The 19150-nt window shown below is 52.5% G+C and overlaps 1 long non-coding RNA gene across 2 annotated transcripts in view; it reads left to right on the plus strand.

Annotated features, from left to right (window-relative positions):
- LOC102165594 overlaps window positions 5180-19150 on the plus strand; it is a 41882-nt gene continuing 27911 nt past the window's right edge. The window contains exon 1 of one of the 2 annotated variants that reach the window (XR_002343517.1): window positions 5180-5361. This is a non-coding gene — a long non-coding RNA (uncharacterized LOC102165594). Of the gene's footprint in view, window positions 5362-11713; window positions 12094-19150 lie in introns of those variants that run through there. The other variant, XR_002343515.1, reaches the window with a different exon arrangement.

Below are 19150 nucleotides of genomic sequence, written 5' to 3' on the forward strand. Positions count from 1 at the left end.
CTTGATCCTACCCCCAGGGGAAAGCTGAAAACAGAGTGACCAGAGACAAGAGGGAGGGAGGGCAGCCTCCTGCAGGGTGATGGGCCTGGTGCTGGGGACCTGAGGCCACCAGGGCAGCCCTGTCTCCAGACTTGACTCCTGCAGTGCAGCCTCCAGCCTGGCTCTCCCAGGTGCCTTGGAAGCCCCCTAGCAATGGATGTGGATGAGCTGAGACTGGGGATTGTGGCAGGCTTCGAAGGACACCTGTCCGGCAGACCCTTGCAAATGACAGCCTCGAACTGAGGAGTGATCAGGGCTGCAGAGTCACCAAAAGCAAGTTTACCATCAAAGCTGCGTGAGCAGAGAGTCCCCCAGGGGGACCATGGGAATGTCCCAGAGGAGACCAAGAGCAGAACTGGGGGCGGTGGGCACCTGGCTTAAGGGATTCAGGAGGAAGAGTAAACTACAGAAGTGGAAAAAGAGGAAGTAGAGCTGTAGAGAGAGAACCATGAAGGTGCAAAGGCCGGAAGCCGAGGGGATAAAGTTTAAAGAAGCAAAGATTGAGCAACGGTCAGCGGCTCTGAGAAGTGGAACCTGGGGTTGGAAAATGGGACGTCAATGGTGACCTCTGAAAGGAAAAAATTAGCTTCTCTCTCTGGTGGCAGATCTTGCCCGCTTCACTCTGATGGCCATGCTGTGGGCAGGGAGAATTCTGTCCCCTCCCTGCCCATTCTGTCAAGGGGGAGAACTGTTTACGATTTGGGAAACGGTTGGGGAAAAGGAGAAAGTCAGCCCCCGTTGGGCAAGGTCACGGCTGCGTGTCCCGTCTCCAGAGCCCCATCTTCCAGCGGCTGATGGTCGAATGGAGGTGCAGGCATCGCTGGTCAGCTCTGCCCTTTGTCAGGCTGACCCCCCTTATCTCTCAGCCCCTCCCTGTCACCCCCCACTGCTTTGCCTCCCGCATCCCTCTTTTCAGAGCCCCCAGAACCTGCTTGCAGAAAGGGCCACAATCTTGCCAGTTTTCCACTTCGTGTACACCTCGAGACCTGTCTCAACATACTTCTTCTCTTACATCCACTTCAAGGGAAGGAGCAGCCAAACAAGCAGCCCCTCCACCCCGGGAGTTACGAGCTATGACAACTCTCTGCAGCTCTTATGCCTGGGTGGCTCCTGGTCTCGCTCCCGATCCCTCCCGGGAGCTTCCGTGGGCCTGGAGTTCAGGAATTTGATCCCGTGGGAAAAGCTTCTTTCTCCTTTCCACCCCATCCAGTGCTCCTTGCCCCCGTCTTCAGTGGGTGCTCTGTTCTGTGGAGTCCTCGGATCCAAGGGCCTCCTCCGCCCCACACACCCAGTTCCACAGAGCTTTGGACTCATTCAGGAATGTTCCAATAGGAGGCATTCTCTCCCAGAGGACAGAGGAAAGATGAATTTTTCATAATAATATTTTTCTACTCATTTATTTATTTACCTCTTTAGGGCCGCACCCACAGCCTATGGAAGTTCCCAGGCTAGGGGTTGAATGGGAGCTGCAGCTGCTGACCTACGCCACAGCCACGGCAATGCAGGATCCGAGCTCTGTCTGTGACCGACACGACAGCTCATAGCAACGCCAGGATCGTTAACCCTCTGAGCAGTGCCAGGGATCGAACCCGTGTCCTCATGGATCTTAGTCGGGTTTGTTACTGCTGAGCCACAATGGGAACTCCTCATAATAATATTTTATAAAGAACATTTCATCATGATGCTCCCCTGCTCAAAAACTCAGTGGCTCTCTGTGGCCTGGGAGCTTAGTAGGAAACCCTTCACTGGTGCCCAGTGAGCCCGGATGGGCGCCAGTGGGAGAAGTGCCTTCCTTTTGGAGGGAGAGAGGTGAGACTAAGTCCATTGGTTTCTGGGCCCCGAGGCCCCGCAGAACCTGGGCAGGCCCCCCTCCCCAGCAGTGCCCCCCTGTGGACCTCTGGCCCCTGAGGAACAGGCATTTGGACAAGGAGGAGAACAGGTGGGCTGGAGCAAAGAACGAGCCTGGAAGACCTTGCCTCGTGTTCCCGCGTGGCCTGCTCCGGATTGTGCAGGATTAGGTACAAACTCAGCAGCTGGGTGTCCCGGGCCCTTCTGAACGTCTGGCCCCAGCCTGTGGCCCAGTGGTCCAGAGGCTTGAGCTCCAACACCTCCAGCAACAACGCAGCACCTCCAGCAATAACGCCCAAAGACCTAGGCAAGAGCTCTTTTCTCTGGCCCTAGACTCCGCAAGTGAAAAGGAGGGACCTGGCCCCTGTGGTCCGTCCCAGCCCTTTCCCCTCACGCCTCTGTGACCCTGCCTCTCCTCCCCACTCCTCCGCTTCCTGCTCCAGCCTCATCTCGTTTCTTAGGCTTCTGAACACTCTAGGCCAGAAAGGGCCAATACGCTTCTTCCCACGTTAACTGGTTGCAGAGGGCAGCAGTGAGGAAGAGTCTGCTTTCGGCATCGGAAGGAAACGGCTACGATCCATTAACACATCTTCCAGGGACAAGTGACAGAGCAAAGGTGTCAAGCGCCAAACTTGAGCTACGCTCGTCCCCTCTTTGACTCGTGCAATCCCCCCCACTCCTGGAATTCCCTCCCTTTTTCTTTCTCTGTCCAAATGTTTTCACCACCCAGATTCTTTAAGAAGCTGGGAGATGGTCCAGCCCTCAAAAGTCTCTTCCTCCTCTGAGCCTTTTAAAGTGATTTGGTGGGGGTGGGGGTGGGGGCATCTGGTTTATTTCTAGAGATGGCCAATAGAGCTGCTATCAACAAAAAGAAATAAATAAAGGAAACACCCGCCAAAGGTGATGGCTCTTGTGCTCATTTGCCATTGAACCCAGACTGCCTTCCAAAGCTGAGTTCATTCTGGTAGGTTTACGTGATCTCACCCGATCTGGGCAGTGAGCTTCTGGTTGGCAAGGCCTCGCTCATCCCACTTCGTTTCCGGCTGACAGAGCCCAGGGCCCGGCCTGAAACAGATGCTCAGAGAGTCTCATGAGTGGGAAACTTTGTTCTACACCAGACAGACCAGGCCAGCGAGGTCCTGGCGCCGAGGGACGGACAGCTCGGTGCCTGAGCTGAAGACGGGGTCCAGGGGGCGGGGGGTGCGCAGAGGAGACGGGCTGAGTCAGACGTGAGACCTGGAGAGTATTTCCCTAGAAGTCGGTTTCAAAATATGGGAGGGGCTTGTTGGGTGAGAGGAGGAGGGAAGTTCCAGCTGCGGGCAAAGTGCGAAGGCCCAGAAGTGGGAACCCAAGGCTCCTCTCTGAGAGAGCTCCCCGGAGGACACATCTACCCTTTCCCTTCCTCGCACAGAGGCTGTCTGTCCTTTGCCGAGCTGCCCTCCATTTTTCTCCCGGCCTGTGTGCCATCGTTCTGCCGTCCATGTGTGCTGGCTGCCCCCACACCCATTGTTGGTCTGTCAGTCAGGACATTTAAGATGTTGGTGGTGCCCTGGGGCTAGTGGCCAGCCGTGGGAGTGCCCGCAGAGCTGTAAATTCAGGATTGGAGCTGGGATGTCGCCAAGGCCTCATAGTGTTGTGATTTATGGGAAGTTATTTTCTAGCCTCTGCTGCTGGCCCTGTTGTGTAGGGACAGTGAGTGTGTGTGTGTGTGTGTGGTAGAAGCAAAGAAAGAAAAGGCCAGATGCCTGATGTTTGGACGCTGTGGAGAGGACCCCCCTCCCTGCCAGCCGCATTGTATTTGGTCATCCATGGTTTACTACTGAACCGTTCTAACCCGGCTCTCATGTGTGCGTGCTCGCTCGCTCTCCCTGACAACTTCACAGGCCCCTCGAAGGCAGACACTGGCTTCTATTTCTGGGGTCTTCCCTCCACCCCCCACTCCACCCAGGCTCCTAGCACCACACTGGGCTCCCGGGGAAAGCTGGATCCACAGCAGGAGCAGAGCTGATTGACCGGCTGGGTGAAGAGTAACCGGAGTTAATTAATCCTAGAAGGAAGACCTCCCAGGAAAGTCCTACTGCTTGTTCCCCGAGGGCCCACAAACCTTTTCCTGGCACCTTCTGCCAGCTCAGTGTCGCCTGTGCCTGATTCTGCCCCTGCTGGCTCCGCCTGGCCTGTCCCCTTTGACCTCCCTGGGGAGATGTCGCTGGCTTTCGGTTCTGAGTATTTCAGCTGGTTCTGTGAGCAGGGCCCGCTCCAAAGCCAATCTGAATGAATCTGGCCACCTCCCTGTTTTATAAGTCCTGTTCCCACAAACATCTCCCCCGCCTTCCTGCACAACTCTTGCTCCGTTTCCTCCAAGGGAAAATGCCCAACGCCCTGAGTCTGTTTCTTTTCCAGGCCCGCACACATCCCCTCTCTCACTGAGCAAGGAGTTACTAGGCCCTAACTCTGGGCCTGGGTGGGGGGCAGTGACTGGGGCAGCGGCCAGGAAAGCAACGAGGACCCTCACCTTCCAGCAGCTCCAAGTCCCATGGAGCGATCGGAACACAGGGCCCATTGCGAAACCCTGCGAGGCAACGCTTGCTTGATAAGCACCACATGTGTGCAGAGAGCACTCGTCCCTGCCCAGCCTGGGTTCCCTGGGTGGGCCGAGGGTCTGGGAGGGACCCATGCAAACAAATGGGGAGAGGCGTCTTCCAAGAGTATGGAGAGCCAGCCAGTTCGGCTACTCACCAGCTGTGTGTCTTTGGGCAAGTCACCCAACCTCTCTGGACTGGGCTTCCCTACCACACACCAAGGCTCCCTGAAACTCCAGGGTTTGGACAGCACAGGGCACAGAGTAGCAGTCCAGTTGCTAGGCAGAGAGAAGGGCCTAGAAAATGTGCTGAGGTAGAGATGGAGGCTCAGGCCAGTGGGGATGGCCATGGGGCCTGTGACCCTAAATGCGCCTTCCCGAGACCACTAGGTAAGAGGGGTCACATCTGAGAGAACCCAGGGGTCAGAACCGCATCCTCTTCTGGGGACCAGGGGCCTCCTGCCTCACCTTCCCCAGTTCCACCACTGCAGTGAGCAAGGAAAGGAGAACCTTAGCGGCTGAGGGGTGGGGTGAGGGGCGTGGGGGGGCTGCCAGAACCACATCGGCACCAACCGGACAAAGATAAGCTGTTCCCACCCCCCACCCCGGCCCCGAGCCGGAGGTTGTTTATTTGCAAACAACAGGGTTGGCACTGCCCACTGTTCTCCAGCTTCCCTCCCGGGGCCAACAGAGCCTATCTGTGTGCCCGCCCCGCCCCTGGTCAGGGCTCCATCTCTGGCCTCCACGAGGGCCTGTGCCTGTGAAAATCCCCCCACTCTTCCCAGCTTGGATGCAATCTGAGCAGACTCTGCTCCGGACTGATGGAGCGGTCGCTGGCAGTTTGGGAAGACACGTAGCAGGGGGGACACCCAGCTCTGGGGAGAGCCAGCCACGTGGTAAGCCGGGAAGGTGCTGGGCTGGCTGTGCCCCAGATGCCTGGCGGCACTCAGGGTCTCCACCAAGGCCAAGGCTCAGAGAGGGTCTCAGGCGTCATCCCTCAGCGCTGGGAATTTGGGGCTCCAAACATCTCGGAATTGGTTTCTGAGGTTCTGCAGCCCGAATCTGCCTGAAGTTTTAGCAAAGTCAGGAGCAGACTCTACCAAGCGTCCCTGTGTGTGGTCAGACAGCCCTCTTCTAGCAATTCCATCCTTCTCTACAGGCCCATATCAAGCAGGCAGGTGGCACATGGGTCCCAGGCACCAAGCAAAACTGTCTTTTCTTCTCTGCTGGGAGGAATGGGCCTAAGATGCTGGGTAGAGTCCGGGGGCCTGAGCAGAAGGGAGACACTCGGGGGAGTGGGAAAGGAGTCCCAGCAGTGGGGCCAGTAGAAACATCCAGGGTCCTGCCTGCTGGAAGTGAGCCCTGGGAGACAGGTGCCCTGCTTTGGAGCAGGGCTTGGGGGTGAGACGGGGAGACAGTAGGTCTTAGGATGTCAGAAGGGATGGAGGTCACACCATTGAGCCCCAGGGCCCCCTCCTAAAGATGGAGACGCCCCGTCCTTGCCCGCATGCCCAGTCCTTGTCCGCTTTCTGCCCCAAAGGACGGGGAAGTCAGAAAAATTCCCAAGATGTGTCAGCCCGACCCCCTCCCTTCCCATTCCCAAGGCTTAGGCCATCCCTGCAGGCTTAGCCCATCCGGGATGGCTGGGAAGCTCAGAGGGCAAGGCCTCGGGTAGGAAAGGCAGGCTGCCCAGAATCGCTGGAGGGGGGCTGAGGTACAGGTGCCGGAGACGTCAAAACCCTGGGGCCGCGGGAGCTTTGGTCAGGCAGCTGAGGGTACAATCAGGTACCCCAGCTGTGTGGCCTCGGAAATTCTCTTGCCTTCTCTGAGCTTCTGTTTTGTTCAATCGGGATGACCCCTACTCCACAGTTAGAAGAAATAAAGCAGGTGTGTGCGTGCGAGCGGGCGTGCGTGCGTGTATGCGGGCGTGTGCGTGCGCACGCGTGCGTGCGCGTGCGTGAGAAAGAAAGCGAGGGAGAGCGAGAAAGCGCCTGGCACGGAGTAAGTGCTTATGTATGTTAAAAGTCTCTGTTGTGACTTGAGCACGTAGCAGGGTTTCATGTCCAATTTCTTAGCACAGCTCTAGCGGGGAATCCAGAATCCAAGCCGGAACCCCAGCAGGGGCTTCTTGCAAAGGCGGCTGTTAGAGCCTGGAGCTGAAACTTTTGCACAGGACCAGGTGCTGGATGGCAGAGCTCTGCTCTGATATACAGGAGAAACTACTCTGGGTCCTCCCCGCCGCCCTTAGGGCTGCACCTGTGGCATATGGAGGTTCCCAGACTAGGGATCAAATTGGAGCAGCGGCCAGGGGCCTACGTCGCAGTAACGCCAGATAGAAGCTGCATCAGCGACCTTTGCTGCAGCTTGTGGCAATCCACTGAGCGAGGCCAGGGATTGAGCCCGCCTCCATGGATACTGGTCAGGTTCTTCACCTGCTGAGCCACAACAGGAACTCCCCATGTACCTTTCTTGAAGTCGCCCTTGAAAGGAGGAGGTCTAGGGTGTTCCTAGGCTGCAATCGTGGTGTTCAGACTCCCGAGGTCATGCCTGTGCCAGCAGATTTCACCCTTCCAACCCCCCTCCCTAGACACACACACGCATGCACTGCCCCCAAATCTGAGCGCGATGAGGGTGCACCCTCTGAGTCCTCGTGCTTTGCCTGTGTATCTGGTGATCTGGAAGGGCAGAGAAATCCCTCCAGTGTGGCCGCCGTGATGGCGGGAAGGGATGTTTCAGAGATGACTGTGTTTACAAGAATGCCGCAATTTTTGGAGCCAGCTGCGGAGTCCCCCCACGCTCTCTCCCACCTGTCGCCTCCTTGACTCATGGCCCACCTGTCGGCCCCAGGCCTCTGAGGAAGTCCCCAAACATCCTAGTCTTGGTTGCTCCCCTCCTTAATTTCCCATACCCAAATAAGGAGTTTTAAAGTGTATCCCAAAGAGGTCCCAGCATATCTGTAAAACATCGGGCTGAGCTGTAGCTGTGGGGCAGCTTGATGTAGGGGAAAGAGGGAGCAAAGTGCAGGGCCAGCCAAGGTCATGTGAAGCAAGGGGACCGGTGTCCTGGGGTCACATCAGCCTGGGGCATCTATGCCACTTCCTCAGTGACCATGGTGGGTTAGGTACCCTCTTGGGGTTGTAAGGATTGATTTGGATCATGGTGCGAAGTAGATGGCCCAGGACCCGGTCCAGACTGGCTGGGCAGGAGCTATAAAAACAGGCATGATCTCAGTTAATGGCAACACCGTCCTTCCAGGAGCTCGAGCCAAAAACTGTGGAGTCACCCTTAAACTCCTCTTTCTCTCACATCTCTCACCAAAACGATCAGCAAGTCCGATTATCTCTGCTTTATCCATCACCCCATCCCCTCCTATCACTGCACCCAGGTCCAAGGGGCCATGACCCCTCCCTTGGGTCATCACATTGGCTTCCCATCCTGTCTCTCATTGGTCCTTCAGTTTTTTCTCACCTCTGTAGCCAGAGGAATCAAACCATCCATGGCTCCCTCTTTCACTGACCCAAGTGATGATGGCCAGCAAGGCTGCCCACCCCTTCACCTCTCTGACCTCTGCTCCCACCGCTCTCCCCGCCACTCCCCCATCCCAGCCTCACTGGCCAACTCCTGCTCATCAGCCCTTTGGGCGTGGTCTCTCGCTGCCTGGGGTGCACGTTCTCTGACACCCCCGCCATCTCCCCTTCCCTCTGAAGTCCACCTTGAGCCCTGCAGTTGACATGGCTACACACCCCAACCCAGCACCCCCTGACCCCTTACCCTGGACCCGCGGTACGTAACACCTTCCAGCAAACCCTGTAAGTCACCGATTTCTTGTTTAACGCCTGGGTTCTGTCTTCTCTTGCGACAACACAAGCCGCACAAGGGTGACTGTCTTTGTTCTGTCCTCTGATGTCTCCCAGGCACTTAGAACTGAATAAGTATTCGTTATGAATGATGGAACCGCACAACCACCTTATGAGAGGATTAAGGCAAGCAACTACTTCTATCGAGAGGAAAACCCAAGTTTTTTCTCATCCTCTGCGTGTGCCTGGGGTCAGGGTGGGGGTGACAGTGAAAATAATGGCTCCCTGTCCCCTCGGGCCCCTCCCCTTTGTGATTCCTCTGCCCTGGGGGGGGGGGGCTGCCCTTTTCAACACTCCGGCACAAGCACAGATACAAACCCGTCCCTTTGGCTTCTCTCTGCAGAGCTGAGGGCCACTGGAACTTTCTTGAGTTTTTGCTCTTTGCTATTCCGGGAGCAATTCAGAGAAATTTACTCAGAAGACACAAGAATTATAAAAATGGTTTGGTTTATGCAGAGCAGGGTTCTGATCAGAACATGTAGGCTCTGTCTGGTTTCCAGTTCCTTCTGAGATGTCTGCATTCTTGCCGCAGGTGCCTGGCCTGGGTTCCCTCCTTCCCTGGGTCCCGAACTCCCACCCTCTAGTCCCTACCCCATCCCTACCCGCACCCCTTGGAGCCAGACCCCTAACCCATGTTTCCCAGCCATGATCTCAAGAAGGTCTCTCCTCAGTGACAGTTTTCTCTTCTGTAAAACAGGAAGGCTCGTGCCTCCACCCTTGAATCCTGTTGAGAAGCACAGATAAAATAACAGTGTGATGGGCTTTGAGAATTTTTGAAACTTACATAAACCTAAGATAAATGAGAGGGGTGCAGATCGAGTCAGGACCACCCCAGAGCCAGGATGACAGAGGAACCTGACATAGGGGGGCAAGGGGGTGCTGTTGACACAGCTGGTGTCTGCAGAAGTCACCCTCACCAGGTCAGGTCCCCCTTGCCAGGAGACTTGCATTCTGCTCACAGACAAAGGAGCTTTAATTCCAATCAAACAATGACCCTTTGGTGTCCTGACTCCCTGGATGTAGATGAGGCTCTGAGTAGGGGAGCCGGGACCCAGGGGAACCGAGGCTCCAAGTGGGGCTAAGCTGAGGTCCCATCAAATCTGGCACAAGATCCCAGAAGAGTTCATATCTTGGGAGGGGCACCTTTGGGGGCAGAATCCTTATACCTCCTTGGGAAAACTTGCTTGGCATAACAAAATCCATAAAGTACCTACTTTGTATCAAGCGCTGAGCTCGTTCCTGGGGATACAGCAGTGAACATGACCCAGAGGGCTGGTGCCCACAAGGAACATGCTGTCTGTTGGTGAGACAGATGTTGAGCAAATACACAAACAATTGTCATTCACCACAGGGGCAAGAGCTCCGAAGGAGGGCACAGGGAGCCGTGTATATTCGTAATGGGGAAACTTGATGCTGTGCAAATGGTTGCAGGGGGGAGGGGGGGTGTCAGGAAGGCACCCCTGCAAGAGCTGTTTGAGCTGAGAACTAGTTGCAAGCCACGGGTCAGTTATTTCAAGCAAGTCCAAACCGAGCTCTCCGCATGGCCCCGAGGGCCCCAGGAAGTTGCACACAGTGTGGCCCTGAGGCCCTTGGCAGAGGTCGGGCCCTGGGGTAGGGGACGAGACCTGGCAGTGAAGGGGCAGGGAGGTCCTGAGGGCTGCGGTCTGGGCTCTGCCCCTCCGCCTTGGGAACCCCGCTGGTCCCCTGGCACGTGGAGCCAGCCCCGGCTGCAGGATCCCGGCTGCCTTGCCCTGGATGGATGGACGCAGTGGGGCAGGGCTCCATGACCTCATGGTAATGGTGTCCTATAGCCTGGCCAGCAGGAGGAGAAAACAAACCCTGTAAAGTCCCCCAGCGCTCCCAGATGCCTGCTCAGGAAGACTTGGGGCTCCAGACTGCTGTGGGCAGCGTGCCCGGCTCAGGAGGCCAGAACGGAATTTGAAAGTGCTTGTTTCTCGCTGAAAAATTCCAAAGATTGCTCAACATTCCTTTGACCCCAGGAGCCCGCGTTTGGCAGGAGGTGCTAAGCGCCGAGGTCCCAGAGCCTGTGGGCCTGCCCTGTGGCTCGGATTGTCAGGGAATAGCCCCTCTGTCCTGCTTCCTGGGGGACAGAGGGACGAGGAGGGGGAGGGCGTGGAGACGGTCCCCACCCTGGCAGAGTGGACTCCGTGGGTCTGGAAGGAGGATGGGAAACCAGCAGTCTTCCGTAGAAGGGAGGGGACGTTCCTGTTCCCTGATGAGGGTGACCAGGTCCCCAAAAGGCCCTGACACGGGGGAGCGGGTTCTTGGGCTCTGGGGCACAGGCCAACGGAGTAGCTCACTGAGGTCATCTCTCTGTGGCCACCAGGAAAATGAGCTCTCCCTTCCCAGCTCCCTTCCAAGGGGCCTGGCTCAAAGGCCCCCTCCTCCAGGCAGCATGCCCCCTGCCTGGATTGGAATCCGCTCCTCCGATGAGGCACTAACCCCACCAAGTCTCACATTGTAGTTGTTTCTCTAAGTGCCTGCTCTCCTCTACTAAGGAGGAAATGCTTGGAAAGGCAGGAAGTGTTTGGGTTCACACCCCTGTACTTCTGCAGGACTCAGCTGGCACAGAGATGTGGGCAGCAGGATATTCACCTTCCCATTGCCCTCAATAGTGGAACGTAGCAGATTCTCGGAGGTGTTGGAGAAGGGGGTTTGATGAAATAAGTTGGAATGTATCCATGTGGTGGAATGGTAAGCAGCTATTGGCAGTTACATTTTTAAAAATATTTAAAGATACAGGAGCATGTTAGAATCAATAAACTTCCGTCCTACAGAGCTAAATACTATTAACATTTTGGTGTGTTTCCTTTACATATTTTTTTTTCTATGTAGATATACACATGCATTAAAATCCTGCCTGCATGTGACTCTGTGCAGGGAGAAAAATTGTATTAAGTGTGGGGCTGCATTATTGTGAAAATGATGGGAAACAGCAACTGGGAAGGAGTCTGTATTGTCCTAGAATGTACAGGATAAAGATGCTGAAAATTGCACTGCACTCAGCATTCTGTGCACTGAACTAGAAAAGCCACAAATGACCTTGAGGCTGTCACTTCCTAACCGCACCCACCTCATTCTCAAGAAGGGACCCGTGAAGGGCGGTGGTTTGAGAATGAGGGTGGAAAGAATGACTGCCTATTGATTATGTTTAATTTTATGTAATCACTGAATTTGACATATGTCTTAATGATGTTAGAATCATACTGTATATAAACATTTGCTATCATTTCTTATTTAACATTATATTCTAAGCAACACCCCATCGTAGAAATATTTTTTAAAACATGTCATAGTCGTAAATGTTCTTTGAAAAAGCGTCTTTGTTCTTATTTTTTACTCGCCCCTCCCCCCACCCGTCCCTTATTCATAAGGCAATTGATGGGTCAAAGAGTAGAAATATTTTATTCATGAACTGTATTTCCAAACGTCCTTCCAGAAAACTTGTTCCAAATTGCATTTAGCAGCAAACAAGAGTATTGCCTGCCGTGGGTTAATCATTGTTAAAGTTCGGAGACAGGAGTTCCCCGTGTGGCACAACGGGGTCAGTGGCATCTCTGGAGCACAGGGACACAGGTTGGATCCCCAGCCTGGCCCTGTGGGTTAAGGGTTGGGGTGGGTACTGCTGCAGCCTAGGTGGCAGTTTCGGCTTGGATGTGATCCCTGGCCTGGGAACTCCGTATGATTCAGGGTGGCCAAAGAAGAGGAAAAAAAAAAGTATGCGGATGGATCTGAGTGATACGTGCAAAGGTAGAACTGCTGGGATTGGGTGGCTGCTGGGGTGTTGGGGCGTGAAATCCGGAGAAGCTGATGATACTGAAATCCTTAGCTCGGCAGTGTGTGAAGATGGGGAAGCCTTTACTGGAGCGAGGGGTCGGGGGGTGGGGGGGGGGGAAGGGAGGATTGGGATTGGCAGAATGGAAATTTGGTTCCGAAATACTGAATAGCTAAAAGAAATAAACAACCAACCCCATGGGACCCAGAAGGTAAACAAACAAAACCGGTTTCCCCCAAAGGAAACATGCAAAAAGTTAATGACAAATTGTCGACCTCATCATTCCATTAACTAAGATTCATTTGGTTGAAAATAGTAGAACTCTTGGTGGTCTTACAGCTTTAGACCAGCATATGTAAGTGTGGATTTATTTTTTTATTCTACTCGGCATTCAATGGGCACTTTCTGTCGGAGAATTCCGGAGCATTCTTGACTGTTCTCTCTTTGTCTTCTCTACTGTTTGCTCGAACCCTGTCTTTGGAACCTCCTCTTGGATGGAGGCGCTCAGACTGTTTTTCCACGTCTTACAATTACCTTTCGTTATTTTCGGTTTCGAAAAAAGCCTCTGTGCGAGCTCTGGGTGAATTCCTCCACTCCGTCTTCCAACTCTATTTGGTCCAGAGCTTCCCCTACATGTTCAGTTTTTATTACAAGCCTGTGACTTTTTCATTCCCAGGGTTTCTAATTGTTCCTCTTCCATCTTCACTTCCTCTTGTTCATTTCTTCCCGCATCTTTTGAGGATTGTTAACATGCTTCTTTTACAATCATTTTCATCTTGCTCGACTATTTCCTTTGCACCAGAAGGGAGTTTATCTCCTGTTGTTTGCTTCTGTTGGCAGCCTTCCTTCACCTTTATCTTCTTTGTCTTTTCTGTTTCTTATCCATGGAAATGTTTATCTTCTTTTGGAATGTGACTGTGTCCTTTTATTTTCCTCCGTCTCGTATGTTTCGCTTTCACTGGCGAGGCATCCTAGAGGGATGTTAAGAGCTCAGGCTCTGGAGGCTGCCTGTGTTCAGATCTTGGCTCCATGACTTAATAGCTGTACAATTTGGGGCAGGTTTCTGCATCCACATCTGTAAACTGAGGAATGGTAAGAATAGCACCTACATAATAGCAGCCCCTTTGGGGAGGCTTGAATGAGCTGATGCACATAAGGCACTTCACCAGCGCCTCTTGTCACAGTGAGCATTGAATGCATGTGGATGTTATTTCTACATATTTAGAGAAAGTGAGTGCATTCGGGTGTGGATTGGAGGGGTGCTCAAAGGATTAACTTGGAGGGCCACTTAACAGCAAGTTCAAGTTTAGGATTCCCGAGTAGGTCTATTCCTTTTGGTCAAGTCTTCTTGCGGCTCCCCATGCTCTTGCCCTCACTGGCTTTATGGTGATTACAACCACCAGCCACCTCCAGCACACCTCGTGTACAATGCTCGTGGGAAACAAGGTAGCTTTCATAAATGCTGCTGTTGAAAATGGGTGAAAAAGAGGCAATACACAGTGGTCGCTGGCCCAGCATTTAAACCACTTCCAGCTGGACAGGAGTGGTGCGGTCAGGGCTGTGGCTGGTGACTATCACGGCAGTTTGGCAAGGACTGAGTCCTCTGGTCGCCAGTCTGACTCTCCAGGTTTTGCCTGTTGGGAGTGCTGCCCTTGGCCACATCCACAAGACTTCTTGTTAGCAGGGCAGTGGGGAAGTTCCCTCCACGCTGGGCTCTCCTGCCTTACAAAATGCTTCCTGCAGGTCTAGCTACCTGGAAATGACCTCATGATGGAGCTTCCCAAACCTGCTGGATGATAGAAATCTTTGGGGAAATTTGTTGAGAATTCTCATTCACTCTCCAGATCCACTGACTCTGCGGGGGGGAGCAGCTTGGGAGCCTGTATTGTTTAACCATCACCCCAGGTGATGCTTATCATCAGGAAAGTTTGAAAAGTAACTCCCTTGGGGGTTGAGCAATCACACACCCAGTGTGGCAGATGTGGGCTTTTTGAGCAGTTCAAACTTGAAAACTGAGGTCATTTGACTGTGAGTTTCCTTCGGGTGGTGGTGGGGGGTCTCTGTTGGCCAATAACCAAGCCCAGAAAGCTGTGAGGCATGAGGGGCATATGGGACTCTTGTTCACACGACCCCAGCCTCTTACTGCAGCTCCGGAAGCCCTGCCCCTCTCCTGAGGCTCAGCGGGAAAGGGGGAGAGGGAAGCATGGCTGTCCTGCCCTGCACGTTGTCCCTGCTCTGGGACTTGCCTGGCACACTGGGGTGGGCTGGGGTGGGGAGAGGTTGGCCGTGCCTCCTGAGGCGAGGAGTGTAAACACGAGGTGCTCGGCTGGTTGTGGTCCTTCTCAAGTATCATCATTCCAATCTCTAGGTTTCTGTGGCTTCTTCATCAGTGCAGAACCTTTGGTGCGGGGCCAAGCATTCGGCTTTTGCTGTTGAGCAAAGGGCGTGACTCTGTGACCTTGGCCATTTGGGACTGCCAGCTAGCAACAGGACCGCTCTTAAAGCTGTATCTGGGAGTTCCCATTGTGACAGAGCAAAACCGAGTCTGACCAGTATCCATGAGGATGCGGGTTCGATCCCTGGCCTTGCTCAGTGGGTTGGGGATCTGGCGTTGCTGTGAGCTATGGTGTAGTTCACAGATGCAGCTTGGATCCCGAGTTGCTTGGGCTGTGGTGTAGGCCGGCAGCTGTGGCTCTGATTCAAGCTGGGGACTTCCATATGCCACGGGGTGCTGCCCCAAAAAGGAAAAAAAAAAACAAACGAAAAACCGTATTTGTCTGTTGAGCAACTCCTTGAATGCGTGCTACTTCTGTCTGCATCTTCTCTTTCTCTCACAACACCCTACCTGAGGCTGCAAGAATTACTGGCACTTCCTATTATCCTGATATTTCATGCCACATCTCCCAAAGTATAAGTCTGAATGGCACAGGATCTAAGTTCCAAGAGCCACTGGAAAACATGTGAAGCAACTCCTTGATGGCATAAAAATGGGGAAGGCAGTTTCCCCAGCCTGGGATCTGTGGGTGCTCACGGCATGCGAACCAACCTTGATTCGGCCATTTGGGGGCTCCTCAATTTCCACACCCCAGTTTACGTTCCGATTTTTGTATGAAGGTTATTTTAGTCAAGTGACAGAAACACAGCTCAAACTAATTTCTGCAAAAGCAACATCTCTTGGAAGGGGCACACAGCAGAGCAGGGCAGGGGTGCAGTCCATCTCAGTGACCAAAATTGCTGAGTTTCTCCCTGCTGCCCATATTTCTTGCTTTCTTCTGCCTGTCAGCATCCTTCTCTCTGACAGGTTTCACGTGAATGGCAGAGACCTGCCCCTGGTGGCCGCTGTGACTCACCTCTCCTCTGCACCAACGTGGAAGGATGGGGCTTGTTTTCTCTTTCTCTAAAATTAAAATTTTTAAATTGCATGGAGTTCCCGTCGTGGCTCAGTGGTGAACGAATCCAACTAGGAACCATGAGGTTGCGGGTTCGATCCCTGGCCTTGCTCAGTGGGTTAAGGATCCGGCGTTGCCGTGAGCTGTGGTGTAGGTTGCAGACGCGGCTCGGATCCCGCGTTGCTGTGGCTCTGGCGTGCGCTGGTGGCTACAGCTCTGATTCGACCTCTAGCCTGGGAACCTCCATATGCCACGGGAGTGGCCCTAGAAAAGGCAAAAAGACAGACAAAATTTTTTTTAATTGCAAAGAAAGGCTCTGAATGGCTAAGCTTGTCTCAAGTATCCAGGTTTTTGGACGATATGTTTAGAAGGAAGAGTAAGAGCACTTCCCAGAAGAGTCTTTTCTGGGAAGACAGAACAAAAGATATGTTCTACTCCCCAAATCAAAGCAATACAAGTTGGAGTTCCTGTTGTGGCTCAGTGGGTTAAGGACCTAATGTTGTCTCTGTGATGAAGTGGGTTCTATCCCTGGCCTGGCTCAGTGGGTTGAGGATCTGGTGTTGCCGTGAGCTGTGAGGTAGGTCACAGACGCGGCTTGGATCCTGCATTTTTGTGGTGGTGGTGTAGACTCAGCAGCTCTAGCTGCAATTCGACCTCTAGCCTGGGAATTTCCATATGCCACAGGTGCAGCCCCCGAAAGGAAAAAAAAAGTAATACAAATTAAAACAGTCAATAAATGCTATTAGAATGAAACAAAAAGAAGTTACCCAGTGAGTTTCCTATTGCTGGGAAAACAAGTAACCACAAAGGCAGGGGCTTCAGACAACCCAAATGCATCCCCGCACAGCTCTCTAGTCGCAAGTCCCACTCGGTCTCAGCGGCTAAGATCAGGGTGGCGGCAGGGCTGTGTTCCCTGCAGGGGCTTTAGGGGAGAATCCACTTCCCGGCCCTTTCTGGCTTCTAGACATCGATCTTTGCCTCCTGGTCCGTTCCTCCTTCAAAGCCAGCAACGTGGCATGGGGTGTTCTCACCCAGATGTCTTTCTGGTTCTCTTTTGTCTCCCTCTTCCATTTTTAAGGATGCTCGTCAGTATATTTGAGCTCCTCACGATAATGCAGGATATTCTCCCCATCTCAAGATCAGCTGGCGAGCAGCCTCAGTACCCCTTTGCCTTGTAAGGTGACCTCCACAGAGATTCCGGGGATTGGGCGAGGGCGTGTGGGGGTGCGGCTGCCCCCAGGTAAGAGGGCAGAGGGTCTATCCTTTCCTGTTCTTCTGACAAAAGTGCACATGTGCCTAAGATTTCTGGAAAATAAGTTGGCAGTTTGGTAAAATAATAGTAAAGGCCTTAAATATTCATATTTGTTCATCTAAGAATTCTAATGATCTGACCTAAAAAATAATGCCACATATGTGTGTGGAGGTGGAATTTATACACTAAGATGTGCATCACTACTTTACTTAACACCACGGAAAAACGGGAAACAGCCCGATGGCCAGCCCTCCCGTGGCCGGTCAGGCTAAATAAACCGTATACATCCATTTAAGGAAACATCTTGATGGTACAAAGTTTTGCTCCTGAGAAGCTTTTAATGAAAATATGTATATGCCTTAATGTTATGTAAGAAAAGAAGGATGTCTGTACATTCTGCTTGGTTTTGGTAACACTGCACTAAAAAAAATTAAGTCTATGAGTTTAAGAAAAAGAGGAGGACACAAAAAAATCATGGCTACAATATGGTGTTAAAAAAAAAAAAACGGATGTGCAGAAAGGCCTGGGAAGCAAAATGTTAACAGTGGTCACGCTGTGGGTGGTGGGGTTGTTTGCAGGTGATTTCTTTCCCTCTTAAATATGCATTTTAATTTATTTTTAGATTAGCCCTTAGGTGCCTGGAGTTGGGTTAATCGTAACTCTTATTTAATAACACACGCGTCATTATTCCAGTCATGGCCACATCTCTTTGTTTATTTGGTTAGTTTGCTCGCTATTTTGATAATGGCTTAAGTACCCACAGACTTAACACTCAAAGCAAAAGCATCCCTAATCACCTCTCCCACACACACCCTCCCTGCATGTCTCTGTTCAGGCTGTAACCATGGTAACCAATGTCACGTTCATCCCGTCATTGCTTTCCTTCTATACGATGCTGCTGCATCTGTTGTGAGATGGCCACTCCCTGGCAATGGCTTCCTCTTTCCTTTTTTTTCCCTGAGAGTCTTGCCAGGTGGCGGGATTGTTTTTGTTCTAAGACAAAAGAAATACTCAAGTAGGGGGTGTTGATGTAATCACAGTAACTGGCATTGATATAGTATAGTACATGATATATATATATGATATAATATAATAAATACATTGATATAATATAGTAACTGGTGAAATGTCATTTTAACTCTTTATCCTTCGAACCCTCTATGTTCATCCCAGTATTACCCGCGTTCAGTCTGGAAGTTGCCATTTGACACTTAAATGTACAGCGTCAGAGACACCCTCCTGGTGAAGGGAGTGTTGAGACGCCCTTGAGCTTCTCTGGGACCCAGGCCTCCTTTGGGGGAGACCCCAGTGTCCCTGGTCTCATCTCTGGTCGGTCTCACAGTGGCCATTTCTGCCTCGTGGGACACAGTTGACTCACTTGGAGTCCAGGTGGCTAAGTTGAAAGCCTCTGGCCCAAGCTTCCTCAAAGTCCTATCACTCCCAGGACCCCCAGGCTGACTTCAGAGTTCAGGGACTTCATTTTTACTCTCTCAAGCACCTGGTAAATATCCCATCAAGAGCCCTCTTATGAGCATCAGCTGTCTGTCTTTAGTAGGTCTTAACCAAGGACCCCTATCAGAATCATCTGAGAAGCTTTTAAAAAATACGGATGCCTAGAATCAGTTCCATTCCAAGGGCTTCTGTTAAGACTTTTAGCAGAAATTTGAAAGCATTCCCAGAGACCCGATATGCTCTCTTGATTAAGAACCATGCTGGGGAGTTCCCGTTGTGGCTTAGCAGAAACGAATCCAACTGGTATCCATGAGGATGCGGGTTCAATGCCCGGCCTCGCTCTGTGGGTCAGGGATCCGGTGTTGCTGTGAGCTGTGGTGTGGGTTGCAGACACGGCTGGGATTCTGCGTTGCTGTGGCTGTGGTGTAGGCCAGCAGCTGTAGCTCCCTTTCAGCCCTAGCCTGGGAATATTCCATATGCTGCGGGTGCTGCCCTAAAAACCAAGGGAAAAAAAAAAAGAAAGAAAAAAAGAAAGAAAAGAACCATAGCATCAGACAATGCCTGGCCAAGGTGCCCATCTTGGTCTTTATCACATTCTTCAAGGTGTTGCCAGCTCCCCCCCGTTACCTGGCTCCGAGCTGTATGTTTCAGGATGTGGATGTTCACCTTTTGCTTTCCTCGTGCCACCAGCACATTGCCATCCACCTCCGGAGAATCCGGGAAGGGCCAGCACTGAGAGATGCTGGCCTCGACTGTTTCTCATGTTTTGGCTGCTGTGGTTTCCCGCAGACGGTTCAGATCTCTTTAACTGTCTCTGCTTTCTCTCTGCCTGCTGCTCTGCCGCTTTTATCTCTGTCTCTATCTGTCCCTCCCTGTGTCTCCATTTCAGTTGGCTCTGCAGGTCAGCTTTGTTCTTCTCCCCTCGGAATAGGCACCTGC

Source organism: Sus scrofa, chromosome 4 (genome assembly GCF_000003025.6).
Source record: "Sus scrofa isolate TJ Tabasco breed Duroc chromosome 4, Sscrofa11.1, whole genome shotgun sequence".
Classification (NCBI taxonomy): Eukaryota; Metazoa; Chordata; class Mammalia; order Artiodactyla; family Suidae; genus Sus; species Sus scrofa.